The sequence below is a fragment of the Manis javanica genome, chromosome 12 (assembly GCF_040802235.1).
Source record: "Manis javanica isolate MJ-LG chromosome 12, MJ_LKY, whole genome shotgun sequence".
Lineage (NCBI taxonomy): Eukaryota > Metazoa > Chordata > Mammalia > Pholidota > Manidae > Manis > Manis javanica.
Window position 1 is genome coordinate 19,992,449 of NC_133167.1, and position 12,046 is coordinate 20,004,494.

Genomic DNA, 12,046 nt, shown 5'->3' on the forward strand with positions numbered 1-12,046 from the left:
CGGACGCTCCAGGGCTGGGAGCTTGAAGGTATCAGGGCCCCCAAGCTCACCCCTTGTCGAGACTTGCCCCTGTCCCCAAAAGCGTGGTTGCTCCAGGGCTCTGGCGCAAGTAAACGCTTGTTGCCCGGGGCAGCCTGTCCCCAGAGGCTGGAAGGCAGATATAGTGTCAAAAGCACTAACAAAGAACAAGAGAAACCAAGAATACTGCATACAGCGGCAAAGGTAGATGATCTTGGCAATAATCTACCATCCTTTTTAATCCGTTTTAACAGATTAAAAAATAAAAGACCTGAAGATTAAAGATTGACCGACTGCATAGTTCACATTACAGAGACAAAATGAAATTGGTTTTGAGTTTTTGGTTCATTATAAATTAGACGGGAATCCGCTTAAAGTCTGTCTTCTTGCAAATCGGTAAATACTATGTAACTCAAACCTGGATGAGAGGAATCCTGATGGTTAAGGGGGAGGAGAGAATATCTTTCTTAATTGGTTAAAAATAGGGAAAGCAAAACTAAGGACGCGGTTTCTTTTTGTATTCCACAAAGTAAGTACATATTGCTGTCTACAGAAATCTTTTTTAAATGGTGCGTGTTAGAATTATACTACAAAATAATACTCTAGTATGCCTAACTTTTATTCTTAGTTTGGGGCTTAAGGTGCAAAATGGAGTCAGTTTCTCATTACTCACATATTACTTGTTTATGTTTTTCTTCTTCCTCGCTGATTCTTCCAGTCTCTTCTTTATACCCCTAAAAGAATACTTACTGGCTAGAATCAAGAGCTGTATTTTTTAACCTCTGAATATGTGAACTCCTTGCTCTGAATATCTCTCACATTTCTAAGAGAAATATATTAAAATGATTACAGTGTCTTCAGTAGGTGTTTGCCAACTTTGAACTTAAATGAGACATGGCTACTAATAAAGGAAATTTCCCTGTCCAGTCACCATTAGGTTTTTATAGGAAATAGCGAAGAAAGGAGAAAATAACGAGATCTAATGATAAGAGGAAAAATAAACAGTACTTAGACATTTGGTATTTTTCCTGCATGTGAATTCCAAATATTCAATTTAATATTTATTGAACCTTTCCTACTTGAATGGCAGAAATACAGTGTTAGAAGGACAGAAATGAGTGTCAACTAATCACTGTCCTTAAGAAGCTCATGATGAAATGTAGGTATGGAACCATAGGTAAACTAGGAATGTGAATAGAAAGAACATGGGATTAAACTGATTTTCATAGGGGTCCTTTGGCATGCTGTCATATGTATTGAAAAAGAATTAACTGTGGGTTCCTGACCAAGACACAACTATTTTTATTTAAAGATGTTTTCTAAGATTAATTCTGACTAATCCCTCCATAATTTTAAAGTTCAGACTTGATAACTACATGTTAATGGCAAGAGTGAATGAATTTTTTTGTAAGCTTTGTTATCCTGGCCATATCACTCCATCTTTGAGAACTTTAGGTGCCTTTTTTGTAATACTGTAGAAATTTTTGTTATGTAGGCATCATCAGACTGTAAGAAGCAAATTAATCTATTTAAAGTACAAACTGCAAAGTGACTGATAAGGGTGATAAAGAAGTGTAATTTCCTTATAGGTTTATTCCCTTGATGTAGCTAGCTGTGTATCTATCTGGGTTTCATCATATGCCCTCCCTAAATATGCTAGTTACAAGCAGGCAAGTCACAACTATTAGAAATGGGAGATTCTGCCACAAAGGAGAGTGTCATCTTCCAAGTGTCTATCACTAGAATTACCGCTTTAGATGGACAGAAAAGAACATGCATGCACTATAATGATTACATTTTCATTTCTTCATATTTTACTTCTCTCTTGTCCCAAAGGAAGCTTGAAGACCTGGAATCATCTGTGTATACAATAGTCCCGACTTACCTGCAGTTTCGCTTTCTGCAGTTTCCGGCAGTCCAGAAGTGGATGATCCTCCTGATGATGAATCGTCAGCAGTTCGGTAGTGGCCCAACACTGTGTCACAGTGCCTACATCATTCACCTCACGACATCACGCAAGCATTTTATCATGGCACAAGAAAGAAAGGGTGAGTACAATACAAGATATTTTAAGAGAGTGAACACATTCACAGAACTTTTATTACAGTAGATTGCTATAATCGTTCTATTTTATTATTGTTGTTAATCCCCTACTGTGCCTAATTTAGAAGTTCAACTTTATCACAGCCATTTATATATAGGAAAAAACACAGTACATACATGGTCCAGTAATATCCATGGCTTCAGGCATCCCCTGGGGGTCCTATAATGTAGCCCACATGCATAAGGGAGGACTACTGTATCTAAAAATACTCAATATATATTTATAACTGATTCCAGTTCCTCCAGTGCACTGTAATCTGTTTTTGTCTTTACACTGTTTGTTCCTTGTATAAATTAATCACTTTATCCAAAAAGCCTCCATTCCACTCCCAAATCTGGAATCTCATCCTGGACCCTAAGGATTAGTAAAGCTGTTCCATTTTTGTCTAACTTGTTTCAAGGATTTATCCACTCACATGGATGTAGTCTGCCATATGAAGTGATTCCCAGGAGCTTGGATAATTGGATTAATGTTTTAAGTTTTGTCTACCGAATCCTTCTCTAACTAGAGGTTAAACTATTTTATGACCTATTAAGAAATATGAACATTTTCCTGAAAATCTGGAGCTCCTTGGAAATGGAAAGTTGGCAAAAATACAAAGAATGAATTAGAATACCTGGAAGCAGGAAATTCACTTAGAAAGGTTTTACACTAACTCACACAAACTCCTAAGCAAAGACCTGGAAGCATGGAAAAGGAGAGATGTATGTGAGACAAAATCAGGGATAAAAACTAAGAGCACATGGAGATCAACTGCATAAGCAAACTATAAAATGGAAAGAAATAAGAAAGACTCCATAATTTCTAGATTGATTACCTAAGTAGCTGGTGAAGCAAATAACTAACATAAAAAAAATAGAAAGGACAGTTTTGGCATGGGTCTGTTTTTATTTGAGGTCAGTATGAGAGTTTGGGTAAACCGAGTTGAGTTTCTAAATGTTGGTTTTGAAATATAAATAACTGATAGACATCAAAATGAAAATATGTGAAAGACCTATACCCTGAAAACTACAAGACACTCATGGGAGAAATTAAAGAAAATACCAATAAATGGAAACACATCCCATGTTCATGGATAGGAAGAATTAATATTGTCAAAATGGCCATCCTGCCTAAAGCAATCTACAGATTCAATGCAATTCCCATCAAAATACCAACAGCATTCTTCAACAAACTAGAGAAAATCCTTCTGAAATTCATATGGAACCACAAAAGACCCCGAATAGCCAAAGCAATCCTGAGAAGGAAGAATAAAGCTGGGGGGATTATGCTCCCCAACTTCAAGCTCTACTACAAAGCCACAGTAATCAAGGCAATTTGGTACTGGCACAAGAACAGACCCATAGACCAATGCAATAGACTAGAGAGCCCTGATATAAACCCAACCATATGTGGTCAATTAATATATGATAAAGGAGCAATGGACATACAGTGGGGAAATGACAGCCTCTTCAACAGCTGGTGTTGGCAAAACTGGACAGCTACATGCAAGAGAATGAAACTGGATTATTGTTTAACCCCATACACAAAAGTAAAGTCGAAATGGAGACCTGAGTGTAAGTCATGAAACCATAAAACTCTTAGAAGACAACATAGACAAAAATCTCCTGAATATAAGCATGAGCAACTTCTACCTGAATGCATCTCCTTGAGAAAGGGAAAGAAAAGCAAAAATGAACTCATGGGACTACATCAAACTAAAAAGTTTCTGTATGGAAAGGACACCATCATCAGAACAAAAAGGTATCGTACAGTATGGGAGAATATATTTGTAAATGATATATCCAACAAGGGGTTAACATCCAAAATATAAAAAGAACTTACACACCTCCACACCCAAAAAGCAAATAACCCGATTAACAAATGGACAGAGGATATGAAGAGACAGTTCTCCAAATAAGAAATTCAGATGGGCAAAAGACACATAAGAAGATGCTCCACATCACTAATCATCAGGGAAATGCAAATTAAAACCACAATGTGTTATCACCTCACACCAGTAAGGTTGGCCAGCATTGAAAAGACTAAGAACAACAAACGCTGGTGAGGATGCGGAGAAAGGGGAACCCTCCTGCACTGCTGGTAGGAATGTAAGCAAGTTCAACCATTGTGGAAAGCAATATGGAGGTTCTTCAAAAAACTAAAAATAGAAATGCCATTTGACCCGGGAATCCCACCCCTTGGAATTTACCCAAAGAATACAACTTCTCCGATTCAAAAAGACATATGCACCCCTATGTTTATTGCGGAATATTTTACAATAGCCAAGATATGGAAGCAACCTAAGTGTCCATCAGTAGATGAATGGATAAAGAAGATGTGGTACATATACACAATGAAATACTCTTTAGGCATAAGAAAGAAACAAATCCTACCATTTGCAACAACATGGTTGGACCTGGAGGACATTATGCTCAGTGAAATAAGCCTGGTGGAGAAGGACAAGTGCCAAATGATTTCCCTTATTTGTGAAGTATAACAACGAAGCAAAACTGAAGGAACAAAGTAGCAGCAAACTCAGAGACTCCAAGAAGAAACTAGTGGTTACCAAAGGGGAGGGGTGTGGGAGGGAGGTGGGGAGTGAGGGAGAAGGGAATTGAGGATCATGGGGAAGACAGTGTAGCACAGAGAAGGCAAATAGTGAATCTGTGGCATCTTACTGCACTGATGGACAGTGACTGCATTGGGGCATGGGTGGGGACTTGATAATATGGGTAAATGTAGTAACCACATTGTTTTTTCATTTGAAACCTTTATAAGAGTGTATATCAAAAATACCTTAATAAAAAAAAAATGAAAATATGTGAATTTTTGGAAATCCAAATGCAATTCACAAATGGATATGAAGCTAATGACAAATTAGTTTGGAAAGTTAATGATACTGAAGTAGTAGCTGAAGCCTGAAAGAAGACATCCTTAACTGAATTAGGCCCAGCAAATAGCCTAAGTCAGAAGGTCAAAAAAAGAACATTAAGTCAAGCAAGCATTTTGATGCCATAATGGTACATGAAGGTAACCATTTAGCCTTCATGTAATTAATACAGTGACAGAGGAGTAAGAAATTGATATTATGGCAACTGTTCATCTGATGAGTATTTATTGAGGAAGATATTCATTCACTAAGGGATTCCCTTAAAAAATATTTACTGAGGACCTACTAGGCACCAGGGATGAGGGCAATGAGGATGCAAAGATGATCCAAACAGACCACATACAAAAATGTCTCTGCCCTCAAGGAGTTTACAGTCTCAGTGGTCCAGAGGTGTTATTAATATTTTGTTTTTCATAACCGGGTAGGAGAAATAAGCACATTGTATATCAATGAGATTAATACAGTAGAGATGAGAAGGGAGACTTGACAATGCAGCAGGGAATAAACTTTCATAAAGAAAGAGAGGTGTGGTGGGATGGGGAAGGATTCTTGAAAAAAGAAAAATATTTCAGCTGACGACTTTTAAATAAGTGTTTGCCAGAGGAAGACATAGGGGAGGAGAGACTGTTTCAGGGAGAGAAACCGATATGTGAAAAGGTCAAGAGGTTGTTTTATGTATACATGTGTCTTTTGAGGAAACTAAGAGAAGAAAAAATATACTTACTAAGTTTTTATGTATTTTTATTTATTTATTTAAGGTATCATTGATATATTGCAGTCACTGTCCATCAGCATAGTAAGATGCTATAGAGTCATTACTTGTCTGTGTTATACTGCCTTCCCCATGACCCCCCTGTATTATGTGTGCTAATCATAATGCCCTTTAATCCCCTTCTCCCTCCCTCCATCCCCACCATCCCTACCCCCTTCCCTTTGGTAACCACTAGTGCCTTCTTGATACTTACTAAGTTTTTAATGTTAAATTCTTAGTCTCCATTTCCAGCACTTTTTATTTCTTGTGGATTTGAGTTGCTGTCTGAAGTCACTTGCTTTCTCCACAATAGCTTCCTTCCTTCCCCACTTCTTTGTGATGTTTTTGTTAATTATACCTTTATAAGTGGTAAGCCCCCCAGTTCAATTTTATAAGTATTACTTTAGGCTATTATTTTTTTTAGAGATCAGTTAAGAGAAGAAAAGGGGGGACATATGTAATTATGCTGTGTTTTGTCTTTGCTACATGATAGCTTTTACTGGCACTTCCATGTGTTTTTTTGTACATCCAAATTACAGTCTGATATCACTTTCTTTCTGTCTGAAGAATTTCATTGAGTATTTCTTGCAAAGCAGATCTGCTAGCAGCAAGTTCTCTCAGTCTTTTTTAAATCTGAAACTATCTTTCTTTCTACCTTCATTTCTAGAAGGGGATTTTGTAGGATTCTTGCTTGACAACTTCATTTTTTTTCTTTAAGTGGTTTAGATACGTCATCATGCTGCCCTCTGGTCTCCATTGTTTTTGATCAAGTCAGCTATTAGTCTCTTTGAAATTCCCTTGTACATGATGAATGATTTTCTTTGCTGCTTTCAAGATTTTCTCTTTGTCTTTGAACATTTTGACTATGATATGGCTGCAGATGTCCTTGGTTTTACCCTACTTTAGGGTTCATTGATCTTCTTAGATGTGTAAATTAATGTTTTTCATCAAATTTGGAGCTTTCAGACATTATTTCTTCAAATATTTCTCAACTCTAAAATTTCCATTTCATTCTTTTTAAAAAATAATTTCTATATTTGTATTTTTAATTCAATGAATTGTCATTGTACTTTATTTTAAATCTTAAATGATTAAAATGTCATTATACTTTATTTTAAATCCTAAATGATTAAAAAAATTAAAATAATTGTTTCATTAAGAGACTAACAAAGGATAGGATTCACCTGCTCTTTATGTAGATGATGTTGACTACTGAACTCTTGTCCTGTGCTGTAGAGTATGGTAGCCATTAGCCACATGTGACTTTTGAGCACTTGAAATGTGCCTAGTCTGATCTGAGAGGTCTTTAAGTATAAAATAAATAGCCTGTTTTAAAGATTTAGAAGCAAAATAACAAAAAGGTAAAGTATTTCTAATAATTGTAATTGATTATGTGTTGAAATGACAATATTTAGGACATACTGGGTTAAATAAAATATACTATTAAAATTATTTTACTTTTTTCCTCTTAATGATTTTAACATGACTGCTGGGAAATTTAAAATTACATATGTGGCTCCCATTTTATATCTATTGGACAACATTGATCTAGACAGAATCCAAGAATTGTTATATCATTTGACAACTGAGGTAAGGCACAGAATTCCTTGAAATACTTTATACTTGACAGTTTTCAATTATTATTTATATATCAAGATTCAAATATAAGTTACAACTTTAAGGAATTATGTAAAATTAGAAATATGGCATATTTGGTTTTGCCAAAATTCTTAAAAGTTGCAGAGATTTAGATTTGAATATATCAAATCTAGTTGACATAAATTCAGGATTTGGGTACCAGACCCTGCAGATGGATTCTTCATATCTTCCTCCTATCTCTGAGATACTGAATAATATTCAGGGACAAATGTGTGCACGGTGTACTGTTTCAATTCTCTAGATCAGAAATGTAAGTTCCTCTAATTCTAACATCCTGGATTTTGAGTTCTATGATAGGTTTTTTTTCAAGCAACAGGAAAAGCTACATTAAACCTTGATTTTTAAAAATATAATTATCATTAGGAAAAAAATAGAAATCGAACATGACCTGATAAAGATTCTCTTTATGTTACTATGTAGGACTCTGAGGAACTGAGTGAACTCTGCTCTTTCCCTTATGTTTAAAATTGATTTCCATGTAAAAGTGTTGTTTTATTTCAAGGTTGCTTGCCAATATGTTGATTTTTAAATTTAGAAATAAAGTAGTTGAATAAAGACATAGATTTTAAAGTGTACATTTTGGCTGAGCACCTGGGAAGTTACATTTCCATATTTTAGGGTTTTCATAAAACTCTTGTCTGTATTAATTTTTAAAGAAGGTAATGCTTATGGATTTATATTAATTTTATGCAGCTTCTTTCAGTAAAATATACTATCTTGAAGCAATGTATGTATGTCCATTACAAATGTATAACTATAGCAATGTCCATGTGCCATTATAAATGTATAGGTAACAATTATATATCACTTACTATATGTTACAACCTGTTCTCTGCACTATACATAGATTTACTCATTTAATCAGGTATATTTCTCAGAATTTATTCATAAAAATCTAATCTTTATTATTACTTTAGTACTAATAATTAATATTAATAATTAAAAAATCATATTTTCAGAACTTGAAACCAATAACCTAAGTGTTTGAAAAGGTCAGTCCGCAAGGTTAAACTAAAATATTCAATTTAACATCTGGAAAAGTTCCATGTAAAAGTCAATAAGAAAGACAAATATTTGGATCACTTAGAACAATAAAAACATAATAAAATACTAGGATATTTGTCTTGGATAAAGAAACATATAACCGTTCAAGAGTAAAAAAATACTTCATATGTTCTATTATAAAATGAAACCCAGTTGTCATCTGTCATGTGTCTCCTTTCTCCCCAAAGAATCTAGTAGGATTAAGATTGAATATCAGACCCAAGAGACTACATACTGCATTTATTTATGGTTGAACCTGGATGTCAAAAGAGCTTCCAAGCAGAAGAATTATTTCAGAATAGCATCAATATAATTTATTATAACATTTTTTTGTCATTAAATGTTAAAGGATGTCAAGTGTAAATTAATACAATTTTTAAGTTTAATTTTTGAGAAACCCAAAACATAATCCATTTGGGTGTTTTGATACTGGGTTTTCAATAAGCATTTAAGAATGTGTTTCCTTTGTTGTTTGAAAGGACCATAGATTCAACATGAATATAATGCAGGGGCATACAGGGCAAGAACTAGGTCCTTTAAGTAACATAGCAAACAATAAGCATGATTTTTGCTCTCGGGAAAAACTTTTGTCTTGGTTCAAAGTGAAAGGGATCTACGAAAAGCTATGTTTAAATAAAATGACTAGTTTTCATGTTTAAGGATAATGTAGACACTAGAAAGGGGCCGGAGAATGTATAGAGGACAAAGTGATCAGGGCTCAAATTCATTTATTGGCTTTCTCCTCCCCATCAAAAATTCACGTTTGCTAAGATGTTAAGGGCAAGGGGATGGGAATGGATAAAAGGAGGGTATCTAGATAATTTAAGCTTAACAAGGGAAGAGAAATGGAGATGTTCAAGGAAGTGCAATCATAGAAGAATACTTAAACCATTTCCTGCTTAGATTATTCCCTACACATTCTTTAAGCAAAGAATTTGTGCAGCCCTACACAAAATATTGAGCATATTGAAAGACAAGTATCCTCTCAAAGTGTAATGACACCTAAGATAATTTATTTCTGGAGAAGTGCTCCCAGTCAAACATACCACTAGGGAGCAGCAAAGGTTGTTCCTTGGGTCATCAGCATCAACTCAGAATTTCAAAATAAAAAATAACCAACTACTTTTGCACAATATATTCTAGTTAATGTAGTGTTCCTATCACTCATTTTCATTATAACAGTGAGGAAGATTCTATTCTTACCCCATTTTTTGGGATGCAGAAAGTGAAGGCTTGTAGAAGCTCAAGGTCACAGTGCTAGGAAGTGGTAGAGTTGAAACCGCCTTTTCACACCCGTAAGCCTGTGCTCCAACTAATAAGCTTAGAGAGCGAATGATAAAAGACACCCTTCTGGTGTATATTTCAGCCTAGAAAGAGGCAACACTAAATTTTTCAATTCTGAGGTGTGCCGTTGATTTTATATTGTTAGGTAGGAAGAGAGGCACTAGCGTGCCATACTAATTTTAAGTTGCAGTCCAATTTCAGAAAAGTCCAATTTCAGAAACTAGTCTTGTAAAATTAAGGAACTAGTGTATATAAATAATACAAGTTTATATATATATGTGTGTATTTATGTGTGTGCGTGTGTGTGTGTGTGTGTTTTGATGACCTTTTAAAGAAAGTGGTACAATGGGTCTGTACTGTTATTCTTGGTCTTGTCTTCCTAATTTTCCCTCTTGATGCTTTTAAAGTGACATTTACAAGGTGTTTCCTGATTCATTAGCAAAGTTAGTGGTAGGTCAGGTAGTAGTGGTGGTTGGTGTCTAAAGAGAAGATATTTGCTGGAGGTGGACTTTGCAACACTGCTCAATAATACCATAGGTGTGGATGCATTCTCCACCCTTATGTTGCATTCTTATGAAGGACCGCCTTTCTTGTCTTAGATGTATTTCTGTCTGCCAGTCATGACCAGACAATTGTCAGCATGTAGGAAGTATGATGGCTTTGGTATTCAGGGTTTTTGAAGGGCTAAGAAACCATGGGATTAGATCATTTGAAAGGTTTATTCATTCAGTAAACATTTATAGAACACCTACTTGTGTCATGCCCTAGATCGACCCCAGGAATATTAAGATAAATAGCTTTCAGGCATAAAAAAACTTCACACTGACACAAGGTAAGATCAAGACAGTGCCAAGATGGATATTTGTAGTTTGGTAGAAAATCCTTTCTCCCAGTTTCCTTAAGGAAGGAAATAATAGTGAAGTGCTGCTGGTAAAACTGGGTTTTTAGTAGTCAGCCTCTGAAATAGTCCCCAGTGATGCCTACCTTCTGGTCTTCTGACCTTTGTGGGGTCCTGTGTCACACTGTAGCAGGGTTGGTCTGTGTGACCAATAACATACCACCCAAGTGATGGGGCAGCCTCCATCTCAGAATCTTTCTTGATCACTGTCTTGGGAGAAGTCAGTGACCATGTTTCAAGCAGCCCTATGGAGAGACCCAAGTGGCAGAGAACTGAAGTGGAGTCTCTTTTTCCAAGTACAGTTAAGTGCTCAGATTAGTCATCCAAGACAAGTCATTAGCCTTGGCTGACAGTTTGACTATCACTTCCTGAGAGAACCTGAGCCAGAACCACCCAGGTAAGCCACCACTAGATTTAGGACCCACAGAAGCTGTGGGGTAGTAAATGTTGTTTTAACCTAACTTTGGAAGTAATATATTACACAGTGTTGAAATAACTTTCTAGTCCCAAGTGGAGCCACCCCTGCCCTGGGACGCCACGTCAGCAAACTGAAACTTAGAAAACTTTCTTGTCTCTGTGAAGGCTCTACTTGACCAGAAACGTACTATATCCAGTCAGCTGGTCTCCAAAAGCCAAGCCACCCCTGGGCTCTATACTTACTTCCTTGTTCCTTCTAATCCCAAACAAGGTTGACTGTGTGACTCAGATATTTTTATTTGTCTTCTTGTTCTTTGTTGTGTATCCTGTAAAAGCCTCCTGCTTTTATAGTGTCCCATTTTGTATATAAGACTCTCCAAAAAGGAGACTGTCTGCTTCATTTGTTCGTATCACCTGCATTGTCTTCTTCAATCATTTTTTTAACAGTTTTTGGTGATGAGGAATGGGATCTGAAGCTGGCTGCCCACAGCCTATGGAGACAACAGGAAGCACAAGCAAGGTGCTCACTGGGCACTTTGAGTTCACTGCTCCTCTTGGCCTTTGAGGAGGGCCGTGGGTAAGTCATTTTGGATTTGAGCACTGCTCCTTTGCATGCAGCCCTTTGATGTGAACAAACCTTATTTAGAAATATGTCTATTTCTATGTTTGTCAATCTATCTGTCAATCTATCTATCTATCTATCTATTTAATCTATCATCAGTTCCCAGAAAGACTATGGGGTCCTGAAAGTAATGTTGGGAGTTCACGTGGGTAGCAGCCCTCATAAGACTCAAAAAAAGGGAGTCCAAAGTCTGTAACAGGTGGCAGCAGCCATTAGGAGACTCACAAAGCCTGGAGGTTAAGTCCACAGCATAATGGCCGAGGGACTAGAGGGATAAATTAAGATAAGAAGTTTGGGCTGTTTTAACCATCCAAATCAAGGTGTAGTAGAAAAGTGTTGATTCCCAACACTTCTTTCTATCTCCCCAAGAATATCTA

The 12,046-nt window shown here is 36.2% G+C and overlaps 1 long non-coding RNA gene across 1 annotated transcript; it reads left to right on the top strand.

Moving 5' to 3' along the window:
• Positions 1-56: 56 nt before the first annotated feature.
• Positions 57-11,750, top strand: LOC140844959 (uncharacterized). Its single transcript, XR_012123545.1, has 3 exons — positions 57-222; positions 1,855-2,066; positions 11,495-11,750. It is a non-coding gene; the product is annotated as an uncharacterized lncRNA (long non-coding RNA).
• Positions 11,751-12,046: the final 296 nt, after the last annotated feature.